Source organism: Nymphalis io, chromosome 17 (genome assembly GCF_905147045.1).
Source record: "Nymphalis io chromosome 17, ilAglIoxx1.1, whole genome shotgun sequence".
In the NCBI taxonomy this organism is placed as follows: Eukaryota; Metazoa; Arthropoda; class Insecta; order Lepidoptera; family Nymphalidae; genus Nymphalis; species Nymphalis io.
In genome coordinates, this window is record NC_065904.1 from 9,262,849 (window position 1) to 9,276,298 (window position 13,450).

The following is a 13,450-nucleotide window of genomic DNA, read 5'->3' on the forward strand; positions in this document are numbered from 1 at the left end:
CGATGTTCCTTTACGAAACAAGTCGAACATTCTTCCATAAACATACATAAAACGCGTTTATTATATAATTATCTCGCTTTTGATATGTTTTAAATAATAATTTGTTCATAAAACGTTATAAAACCAAGATAATAATGAAACGTCCAGGGACTTGGGGTTTACTGCGACAACTTTATTGATTTAAATGCCCCTTGAATGAACTGCCCTATGTTAGCCCGTAATTATAGGAGTGAGGCGTGTGGCACGTCAGCACACAAGCACAACCCAACTCTTTCTCGCAATACAGGTCGAAGAAAGCAATAAACTATTATATAACTTTAGATAGCCAATAAAAGCAATCGAAGTTATATCAAAATCGATTTTAAATTTAACAACAAAAATAAAACTCGATACTACCTTGCAGAGATTTGTTAGATTCAATCAAAATGTTTTAATTTAATTAGGCATTCAGTAATAACTACTAATCTATTTCATGACTTCGTTCACATAATATATCTATATATTATTGAAAGTTTACTTAACTGAGTATATTTATAATTGTTTTTAACGTTATTCCGTACTTACGGATTTTTTGGATAATAAGTTTATGATATACTCAGTGTTAATTAAAAAAATTAGATATTTTTTTTAAATTTAAAAAAGTAGTATTGTTTTCAATGATTATTCTTGTAATAATGAACATATTATTGAATTGATGCAGTATTTTATGTATTTCAATTTAGAACTGTATTTCTCATAGAAATGTGTCGTTTACTTGTAATCGTAGAGTTAATATATTGTTATTGGTATTGTTCGAACTATTAATTTCAAGGTTTTTGAGACACCCTTAGCACTAGTAGAAAATTATAAAACTTCAATATATCTTCACATGCAAATGAAGATAACTGTCTTTAGCTTTCGGAGAATAAATCTACAACAATATAAAAAAACCCTAAAAATTACTAGGCATATAAGGTTTTATAAAATATGCATATATTAAAAAAAATGTTAGCACAGATAAAGAAAATTATATTAAACCTTTTTCATTTAGAAGTATACATAAGTACTAATGAAGTTTAATGTACATACGTCTTAATCGTGTACCGTTGATATGAATATACATGGGGAATGTATGTCTCTACTTGTGCGTAACGAATTTGATTTAACACAGAACGTAGTCTGATTGTTAGCGTTTTCTAAGCGATGTTTATTAGTAAATTAATACTTAGCAGACCAATAGTGTTGCTTCGAGCTCCGAATATCTATTCAAAAGCGTTAGCGATAGCGGAAACAGTTTAATATGACTTAACTCATAACATATTTATAGCACTATTTAAGTGAATTTGTTTATCTAAATGCAGGCGATAGAATATGTATTGTTTCATTTGTATAGAAAAATATTTTTTCTTAATAAATTTAAGAAATAAAATACAATTTTCTCCGTAGTCTTATGAATTGTGCCGATCGAAATTACAGTAACGAGTATTAGAGCGTGCCGTGTGGCCGACGTAATGATGGTCCGTACGAGTGTTCCGTGGTATTCCTTGTTACTAGTATCAGCGCTTGCGTTCCGATACAGCTAAACAGTTAATTGAATATCTGTAAGCGTTTATGTTTAATTAAACATGACTTAAACCGTAATATGAAGAAATCTATTGACTTACATTAGCTTGAAAAGTATTTTTGTATTGTAATTATTAATATATTTTATTTTATATTCTAGCTGCTCTGTCTGTTTGGGCCGAAGCGTGATGGTATAAAGTCTATCACCTTATATTGAGAAATGAATTGATAGAACAAACTATAGAGCGAAAGTATAGCAAACTATAAGCTGTTTGAGCTTAAAATATGTCTAAAGTAGGTATTACATCCCGATTAATGTATACAAAAAAAAAACCTTCAAATTTTCACGAATGACCTCGTTAGGTGAAATCTTTCGATTTTATATGTTCCATGGCTAAAAACAGCAATCTCCGCGTTCAATAAAATACTAGAAAGCTCAGTCTTCAATAGCCAATTTATGGTTAGTCAAGTTGGAACGTGAGCGAAATGATAACTAGGGGCAATGGTAACTACATTGTATGAAATATCAGTGTATCCGCATTTTGTAAGTAGACTATAGTCTATTCCGATCGAATAAGGAGAAAAGATAAACAAACCTTAGATTTAAATATTCCATGATTAATTTATCTTTATACATAACGCAACACTATTCCACTGAACTACTACATCAAGTTTAATTTTACTATCAAAGTTTCGATACATTTTTGTTTCATTTGATGAGCATGCACTTGTTAAACAATCGTTGTCTCTTTTTCATATCATCAATTTGACATTTGAAGGAAAAAGACAGTTTTATATTACTAACAATCACCCAAACATCATTTATAGATAAGTAAGTTTTTTATTCGTATTGTCTTAGATAAACCACATTATAAAAAATAGATTAAAAGAAATATTAGAATAGTTCTCAGACGAAATGACGAAATAAACGAGACGAAGTATAAAAGTTCAAAAGGCTTTAATCATATGCTAAATGTGTAAATTAATACTCAGACGAATGCTATAAAATCAGGTAATAAGCTCGTATGACATCACCTATCATAATATCACAACATATTATAAAACAAAGTACCCCCGCCGAGTCTCAGTTTGTCTGTCTGATCGCGTTAAATTCAAAATCTACCGAACGGGTTTACATTCAATTTGCACCAATGGACAGAGTGATTTACAAGGAAGTTTTAGGTGTAATTTATTATGGTTTTGTGTACATTGGCTGAAACATAACGATGATCGAAGACGTCAGAAAAAATCATACCGATTGGGAGCTTTGCTGATGTTTGCCGCGTAAACCATTAGATTTATTTGTATTACGACATAAATGTTCTATGTAGACTATCGGGACGGGTAGCTAGTTGTTAATAAATAATAGTTAATAAATACATAAGCCGAGATGGCCTAGTGGTTAGAACGCGTGAATCTTAACTCGATGATCGTGGGTTCAAACCCGGGTAAGCACCACTGAATTTTCATGTGCTTAATTTGTGATTAAAATTCATCTCGTGCTTGACGGTGAAGGAAAACATCGTGAGGATTTAATTAGACACATGCAGGTTTGCATGTGTCTAATTTCATTGAAATTATGTCACATGTGTATTCTACCAACCCGCATTGGAGCAGCGTGGTGGAATAAGCTCTAAAAACCTTCTCCTCAAAAAGGGAGAGGAGGCCTTAGCCCAGCAGTGGGACATTAACAGGCTGTTACTGTAATAAATACAGGAAGAACTACTACTCCTGGGTATCTAACCCAGTTTTAAAAAAAAAATTACTAGGTAATAAGGCCTAACCATATATTTCAATTTCCTGATTAAAAATAATCATTTCTTTTCAGAGCTTTTATTGTAATTTTTCTCTATAAATTTACTTTTTCTGTTAAATTGTAATTTTATAATAAAAGTATCATATCCTTTTGGACTTATTGTCATATTTCTTTGTTTTCAGTAGTTAATTTATTAACACAATGTTCTATGGTAACATATCATATGTGTTTGTATCGACAGATGTTAGATATTGTTTTAAAAATATTTTCTAATTTAAAATGTTGCCATGTTTAGTTTATACAAATAAATATAGACATAATTTAATTAAATATATCTTGTTTGTGCCGTTATAACTTAATGTGTAATGAATATAAGCTCAACGGTATATAGTATAACAAATAACGTCCGCGCATCAAATTTGGTTATAAATTCCATATTGGTTTTATTAAATTTTGCAACCGGATGATTTTACGACTGTTGCAACACATAAACTTCGTTTACGACAATAATAATATTTGTAAATTATGTCCATATCGTTTTAGTAACATATGCTGTTTAAAATCATTAGATTTAGTGACAATTATATTATATAAAATTCTTAATAAATATAAAATAATTGTTCGTATATTTTTTAACTATACTTTCCTAAAATTCACCTGACTGTGATGAAACTTTGATGAAGTGTTCTGCGTACGCCGTTGAAATAGAAAAAGGTTTTCTGTTTGTGTTTATACTTCGATATAGACCCTAATTCTATCCGTGCGTATCTAGCAATTTATAATTTTGGACTTGCTCAATTCGCTAAGAGAATCGGAATTACGATTCAACGAGAAAATGTTGCTAGCATTGTTGTCACTTGTCACACACTCACTCGCGGACCGAATTTTTAATTTCCATTTGTATTTACTTATGTAAATCATCAATGTGAATAAATATTATTTGTCACGTATATTATAAAAAATGTGTTAATTTTAAAAGTATTCTGATACAAAAAAAAAATTAAATGTTGGACCAACAAGCAGCATGAAAAGACATTTTTACAAATAGCTCTTTTTAATAAAATTACAAAAAATCTTATCAAAAATTATTTAATTAATTGCCGAGTCTAGCGGTGCAGAGGCAATAGCGCCAGCGGGGTACTTGGTCTTGGGTACAATGCCACAGGACAATCTTTTAGACGGCGTGTTTTTGCTATAAATCTGTAATGGGTATTTTGTTTTTTTTATATATACATTATAAAAATTACTGTACATAGTTTACTAATAAATAAATAAATATGATTATATAATAAATATAAATATGATATAATATGTCCAATAGATAGTAAATTAAACGTTTCTCAATATGGAGTTGCTAGTTTTTGAGACATTGTTGAGAAGTCGTATTGTCCCTAACCTCTACTAAACGTGGCTTTAATAAATTGCTTTATGTTTCATCTTTGATACACAAAATTGACAATAAATTCAACATAAAATATTATACAAAACTTTTCAAATCAGATTCAGAATTTGTGTATCTGTCCGATATTTTTTGACATTTATAATAAAGTGGATATTTTTTATAAAAAGAATGTATTTTTGCTATCAGAAAAATAAAATAAATTGAAAATGGAATAGTGACTTATTTAATAAAATTTAAATATATCATCATGCTCGTAGGTGGCTGTTTTGGCCAGCATTGGTCAATGGGTGTAGAAAATAAAACGGTGGGCGTTGTGTAGGTGAGGTGAACTTTAAAACCACTTTTACTGACTTACTCAATGAACGGTATTAACGCAGGTTGGAATTGATTGAGAATATATGTTTACGATTTAGGAAATCAACTCGAACGATTACACATGTAGTATTTGTTTTCGCGTAATTTTAATTATTGTATCGATTTTTAATGTTTATTATTTAATAATCTGAGCATGAAAAAGTTTGAACAGGTAAACATTAAACAAAGCTGTACGGCGTGATACCTTTGCCATAAGCAAATTATCGATTTTATCGAATACTTTATTAGAAATATCTTTATTATTATATACGAGTAAATTACGAGATATGTACATTCTGAATTATTCTATAGTCGCTTTTAAATGAGGTCTGATGTTTATGTGATTATATGTTCCAAAATATTAGATTTTAATGTAGGCGTTATTTTTTAATTTTCGTAATATTTTATAGGTAAAAAACTGATTGGTTATTGAATCATTTAAATAACACATTTATTTTATTAAGGAAACCGTACCTACACATACAGTACTTACGTAACTACAGTACTCTAGTATTTCCGAAATAAAAGAAAATATTAATGAAACATTTTTAGTTAAGAAAAAATCGACCATGTGAAACATTTGGTATTATATATAATAGTCTTGATATCTACTATTAGCTTTTAACGAAATATATCATTGATTTGTAATCTCATTCATGCGAGTTGAGCTAAATTGCATGGCATGTTGTTTGCCCACATTATTAGCGAAGGCAAACCGGAGCAGTACATGACATTTAATTGTATACATTTTAATATATTACTTACTATTGAAAATAAATTATTAAGAATATAAAGTAAAAAGTTAAGTAACAGACTTTTCGTGTCCTATTGCTGTTAAACAACCTCCCCTTTTAAGGAGAATGTTTAAGGCTGCTTCCATCACTGTAGGTAGATAGGGACAATTTTATTATACACATTCAATTTTCCTCAAGATTTTGTCCTGTTTTCCATTACCACCGAGCAGGAGACCAATTTTATCCTAAAATTAAGCACATGTAACCTCAAAGGTTCTTGTCTGGATTTGAACCTGCGAACTTCGGTTAATATACACGGCCACATTTCGACGCCATGTCTAATTTTTATTCCTAAAGCAAATACTTTGTCCCACAGTATGCAAATGAAATTTTAAGTAGACTTTTACAATCACTTACAAATTTTTATTTTATAAGATTATATAAACATAAATTCGCCACAGAAATAAAGAATCAACAGAGACGAACATATGTCAACATACACAAATTATGCACTGATAAAACACAACTTTCAAAAATTATTGCGTGCCCGATATTACGTTTCATATACTAATATAACAGAAATTTGAAAATAGAATAGAAATAGCTTTCTCGAAATCACTCTATTTTAACCGTTATTGACAGTGACATCATATTAAATATTTATATATAACAACTATGTATATTAAAGTGAGTTCTTGTTGTCATTTTTTTAAATTCTTTATTCAGTGGAATTGAAGCATTACTTATTCATAGTCAAAGTAAAAAAACGCTTTTGTCAAATCAAGACAGGACTGTTTATTTATTGTTTACCAAACTTTATTTTCGTTCTGTTAAATAAATGTATATGTGTATTACATTTTATTTTCATATTTATTAACTTTTCGCGTTATATTTTTTTAAAGAAACCTTGGTTTCTCACGACTGTATACATATATAAACTTGCTTTCACAGGAAGAGGTAAGTATATTACATATTCCTGTCTCACTGACATTTCTATTAAGGTATTGATTATATTTGCAAAATAATTTCTGTCTGACTGAATGAATTATGATTAATTTGTGTTTATAATTCATGTGCTTAATTTGTGTTTATAATTCACCTCGTGCTTGACGGTGAAAAATAACATCGTGAGGAAACCTGCATGTGTCTAATTTCATTGGAATTCTGCCTTATGTATATTCTACTAACCAGTTTGGAGCAGCGGGGTGAAATAAGCTCCAAACCTTCTGATCAAAAGGGAGACGAGGCCTTAGCCCAGCAGTGGGACATTAACACTGTTACTGTTAATTATGTCTCATATTTCTACAGTTATTTATTCCTCATTAAGGTCGCGGTTCTAAACAATCGCAAGATCTATCTAACTACACAAGATATATTAAAGTGGACACGAGTGGACGCAAATACAGGTGCAATCAATTTTTTTTAATACTATATTTGTAGCTCCACATATTCAAATAATGACTGCCTCGTTGGTCTAGTGGGTTGATGTAAGGCCGCAGACCCGGGTTCAATTCCCAGGTCAGGCCAATAAAAGTTATTGGGTTTTTCTGTCAGAAAATTCTCAGTAGCAGCCCGGAGTCTGGAAGTTGGAAGTGTGTACACTCCCGTGTACTTACTTTCCGGTCGTGTCGGATTGTCGTCCCATCGGATTATGAGAGTTAGGGAATAGAGAGTGCACCTGTGTTTGCGTACACACTTGTGCTCTATAATATCTCCTGCGTAGTTGGCTAATCTCTATTGAGATTGGCCGCCGTGGCCGAAATTGGTCTGGAGGACATTGTTTAAATAATATATTTGTATTTTCACAGATGTTGTTGTCTATACCTTTGGTGTATCATATCTTTAATTTATATTAATGTTACTCTAATGTACCTGGAATGTAATGTATTGGAAATAGAGTTTCAATTCCTTCACACTCATAATGATAGGATAACAATTCGACATTTGAATTATTTGAACCAATTACCTTGAAATCTGCTACCTTATAAAATAGTTACTACACCAACGAGTATTTTACAATCTATGGATTTATATAATTGCGTGTATTATGATTTTGCGCCCCGGGCACAATACAATGCCGCCACTTAGAAAAATACTTATAAAAGTAGGTAGGTAACTAATTAAACCTTTAAGTTCCTTTTAAAATATGCCCAAGACCAGCCCTTGGCACGTGCCCGCTTGGACATAGGATAAATACGCCATTGGATTTTGTCCAAATTTATAAATTTATTGTTTGCGCCTTCCCTTAGTTTTGGATAAATCATTCTTGTATCCGGTAAGTGTTTTGTAAATTCTTAAGATATTAACGACAGTATGTAATGTAAAATCATATTTTGAATAATTTATATGTCATCTATTTTTATTTAGCTATGAAGATATAACATTAAATGAAGGATGTATAAATATTTAGAAATTAAGAACTTATCATTTTGGATAAAAAAATATTTTCTAAATTATTTTAAGCATTAGGTACCCTTGTATGTACTTATAATGTTTAGGGGGTGTTCACGAATGATGAAACGAAACGTGAATCAATGATGACAAATCAATTTTTAACTAAATACACAACAAACAAACATATCAAATTGGATTTCTACCGTTTGTTATTAAATTTCTATTATATCTCATCGTTGTCCCAAATAAAAGGCAATATATCACAAAAATATTACGTGAAGTATCATTCTTAATAAGCGTCACAAGTTTTGTAATGATATAAAAAAAAATTATGAAATTTATGTAAGAGATTTCAATTGTTTACACTTTTTTTATAATTAGATTATTATTGAGAAATTTAATATATAGAGCTGAATTTAATGTTACGTTATTAAATATGAAGTCATAACTATTATATAAAAGTCTTGCTCGTATTAGTAATATTAAAATTAATAGTATTTGATAGAATAGAATTTTTATTGGATGTTTTATTTATGTATAATTCTTTGAATGACAGGCTGTCTTATTCAGGTTGTGGTTCCTACAGTTTGGAAGTACCAGAATCCGAGTAGAGATGAAAAATAACAAGAATCTTAAAATACTTCTATTACACACCGCTCATATAAATTGCAAACACGAACTAAAACAGGTTTTGTAGGAAAGAGTTATATACAAATGTTATTTTAATTCTCAACTTCATGTCGAAGGTTACGCTTTTTTATATATAAACACCTTTGTTTTTTAAATTTTGTTACCGCACTCGTTTTTTTAAATGATACGATAGTCTCGTTAGACATTTCTGCGGGTGCAATAAATTTGGTAACAAATTGAATATATTAAGTTAAAATAAAAAAAGGTTTTTATGTAGACGTTCATTTTAAATATTTTATTTCACGATCACGTAGATAATATAATTATCACTTTTTTATTTCAATACATCTCTAAGATCTTTCAAGTGTTAATGAACTACGCTCGCTCTATCGACATTGCCATCAAATTCTTAATGTAACATACAACCTCATCGCTAATCTAAATACGTTACGTGAAGCACAGCACAATAGCACAGTAACGGAACAACGTTAACTTCTAAAAGAGATGGGAAACAACGGTACCACACTTTGAAAAAGAAACGAATCTTGTCTATGACATGTTAACTTTTGAATTCTTTCGAGCGGTCGACGAGCGACGCTCGCGGGGGCCGGCCGGGAACTGCCCGCGATTGTTTACGGTTGGTCTCGCGTCGACAGCATAGAACCTTTGTGGTGTTCGGATTGCGGTTGCCGATTTGTCTCGGGGAGGCTCGATTGTTTTTTTTTTTTAACTTGTCTGTACAATTTAAAAAATGATTAGATCTTTTGGAATTGTGACCGATTTATTTCGCAGACATATAATAACTAACGGTTTTTTCAATATTAAAACATTTTATTTAATGTAAATTGATTTTAGAAAAATGCTGTAAATGTATATTATTAAATAGAAGAAAGTATTAATACTTTTATATAACTATTTTAAATTTATTATAAATATTAGTGTAAGGACAAATGTTGTATACCATGTGTAAAGTCTCGTTGGTCGTATGTTCAAATCCTGGTTCGAGATTAATACAACAACAACATCAATTATTTAAGGCTGCTATTGATGTTCCGATCTCATGTCTGCCTGTGTCTTATTTTATTTCATGCAGTCGGCTGTTTAAGAAGTGTAGACTTGACCAAAATTCGGCTAGGAGTATCTTATTATAATAGCGTATGAGTCAATAATGGAAGAACTTTATTATTTAGAATTCATAATTATATTGAATTAATAATTTAATTTTGTGGTTGTGTATATCTATCATCAAAAAAACTAAATGCATAAAAGTTAAATCGATTACATGCCAACTTGAGTGTTTATATTAAGTTAGTCTTTGATGAAAGAAGGTAGCGAAGAAGCGGCGCGGGCAGTACATCGGGCATTCCGAACCAAATCGCCTGCTGGAGAAAGTAAACTTCAATAATATAGCCTTTGCGAAATCTACCACGCTATTTTAAACTCTATATTTATAACATCAAAGTGCAAATTTCTATAAAAATTAAATTTCATAGTCATCTACGGTCAGCAGCGCAGGTAATATCAATGAACGTTACATATAATTTATGGATAAAACCTTAGCTAAAAATTATTGCATAATATTTACAATTAGTATTTTCTATTAAGATAATATATTAGTTAGAAATATTACATTTTAAAAAAGGATTACTTGATTACGGGATAGATTATCGGGCCTGCCTCGTTGGTTTAGTGGTTAGATTTAAGGCTGCAGACCCGGAGGTCATGGGTACAATTCCCAGGTCGGGCCGATAAAAAGTTATTGTATTTTTCTGTCTGAAAATTCTCAGCAGCAGCCCAGAGTCTGGAAGTTGGAAGTGGAAGTGTATACACTTCAAGCCGTTGTTCTTGCGCCTAACCTCATTCCGGTCGTGTCAATTGCCGTCCCATCGGATTATGAGAGCTAGGGAAGAGGTATACTCTCTGTGTACCTGCGTTTGTGCACACACTTGTGCACTATTGGCTAATCTCTCTTGAGCTTGGCCGACTGCAATCCAAACTCACTTTTTTTTATTATAGTGGTATATAAGAGATAATTAATATTTGAAGGACGCGAATATACATTTCTTAAAACATAGGAGTCGGACTTTTGTTTATCATTTTTTTAATTTCTATTCAATTGATAAGTTCTCTATCCTTGAGTTCAAATATATCATTAAAATAAAATTGGATAAATCCAATATATCGTTTTGTATATCAATAATATTTTATAATTATGGTATTATATATGTATAATGCCTCCAATGTGTTAATTTTTAACGGGAAACTAACTATGGTCTAAGCTGTGTATATGTTTGTATAACTTATATATTTATAGAATGTTTTCAAAATATTAATATTAATAATGTTACGTCATCACCCACGAAGTACTACCGAGCATTGAGAACGAATTTTTTTTCAATAAATTAATTTAAATGACATTGAAATATATAGGACTGAAATGTAGAGCGAGAGAGTTGTCTGATATGCTTATGCTTCACGTATGTTCCATTCAAGAGCCTATGTCTTCAATAATAGCCAGTAATTTATTCTGCAAAACGCTTCGAAACATGAAAGAAATTGATAAAATATGGTTTGATTAAAATCACTCACATATTTACTGCATCATACTTGCCTTACCTGGTAACAATCAGCAATTAATCGTAACAGGCATATAAAATATTACTAGGTAATCACAGCTTCATAATTAATATTTCTTGTAATGTCAAGCGACAAAAAATTTAAGGAACTACGTCAGGGTACACGCCCGTTGGAGTAACGTGAAACTTGCCAGCGAGTTGTGTTTACTGTTAAGTTTTAAACAGACGCTGCATTGTTATATAATATTTTTTATACTCGATGACAATTAAGTTTAAGAACTTTTTGTGACCCATCAAATATTTATTTTAAGAATGCAAGACAATTCATGATGTCGTCCGCAAAGTTTAAGTTGAGCATCTTACATGTGATCGATTCAGTCTCGTATCGTATATCGTAAGTACAGTACAGTAAGTAACAGTCCGTTAATGTCCCACTGCTGGGCTAAGGCCTCCTCTCCATTTTGAGGAGAAGATTTGAAGCTTATTCCACCACGCTACTCCAATGCGGGTTGGTAGAATACACATGTGGCAGAATTTTAATGAAATTAGACACATGCAGGTTTCCTCACGATGTTTTCCTTCACAGTCAAGCACGAGATGAATTATAAGCACTAATTAAGCACATGAATATTCAGTGGTGCTTGCCTGGGTTTGAACCCATGGAAGGCGCGATAAAATCCTGCAGCCCGTCCTAATTTAGGTTTTTTCGTGGCATCTAGCGACTTATTACAGTTTTTACATAAACGAAAATCATTTTGCCGAGGAATATAATAGTTGATAGTTTTTTAAATCTCTATCGGACCAAAGTCGATCACAAACGTTGCAAGATTGACATAACGGATTTGTTTCGAATACCGTTTGAAGCGTTCATTGCATGCCATTCTTGTATTGCTTCATTTTGATTGATGTTCATGTCCCTCTGTTCGGGGACGTCTTTGACAAGTGTCCATAGCGACATCTTCCCTCGTAAAAGTACTCGCTGCGTTGGCGTCGTCCAATAGGCGTGCTGTGCTAGCTTCGCGATGCTCTCAAAACCGTCTCGTTCGCTCGACACTGGACTTTGGGGTACCCGTGTGTGGTACACAGCCTAATCAATGTTAGACGAAATTTATATTTTCGCCTAAGTTTTGCACAGTCTGAGAACGATATATTTTATTTTAAAACTTGTAGTACAGTAATTTTGGTTTGATTATAAAAATTGTCTAAAAAAAAATTATTTCTTTTTACCTAAAACTATCGGTTTGTTTTTTTCCGAGTTTACCCTATTGTTAAAACAATGCAACTTTATTGCAACATTGAAAGGAAAGGGGCTAAAAAGCCAGTTTTCGTCAATCTGTGCGGTGCGTTTTCTCTGGCAACCTACTCACACCCTATGATTTTTCGATTTAAAGTTATTGAATCATGACATGGCGATATAGACCTTGTCGTTATAGCTTACATTTTGTCCTAGTATCCGTTTGCTTCTCCTCGTCTCTTCTTATTTCTTCATCGATGAACTTATTTCTTTAAACCTTTGCATTTCTAATCAATAGACACATCTGAACACTTACTAGGTCTTTTTTTTTTTTTTATAGTAAAGGAAGGCGGACGAGCATATGGGCCACCTGATGGTAAGTGGTCACCAACGCTCTTAGACATTGGCATTGTAAGCAATGTCAACCATCGCTTACATATCCAATGCGCCACCAACCTTGGGAACTAAGATTTTATGTCCCTTGTGCCTGTAATTACACTGGCTCACTCTCCCTTCAAACCGGAACACAACAATATCAAGTATTGCTGTTTTGCGGTAGAATATCTGATGAGTGGGTGGTACCTACCCAGACGAGCTTGCACAAAGCCCTAACACCAGTAGTAGTCTTACTCGGTGGTAGATCTTTGTGCAAGACCATCTGGGTAAGTATCACCCACTCATCAGATATTCTACCGCAAAACGGCAGTACTTGTTATTGTTCCAGTTTGAAGGGTGAGTGAGCCAGTGTAATTACAGGCACAAGGTACATAACATCTTAGTTCCCAAGGTTGGTGGCGCATTGGCGATGTAAGCGATGGTTAACATTTC

At 32.0% G+C, this 13,450-nt stretch overlaps 1 protein-coding gene across 6 annotated transcripts in view; it reads right to left on the minus strand.

Annotated features, from left to right (window-relative positions):
- The window catches only part of LOC126774665 (hillarin), a 56,041-nt gene extending 46,618 nt beyond the window's left edge, over window positions 1-9,423 (minus strand). The window contains exon 1 of one of the 6 annotated variants that reach the window (XM_050496189.1): window positions 9,334-9,423. The gene's annotated coding sequence lies outside the window, so the exon portion shown is untranslated. Of the gene's footprint in view, window positions 1-9,235 lie in introns of all 6 variants that reach the window. The other 5 variants (XM_050496193.1, XM_050496192.1, XM_050496188.1 and 2 more) reach the window with 5 other exon arrangements.
- Between the last annotated feature and the right edge of the window lie 4,027 nt (window positions 9,424-13,450).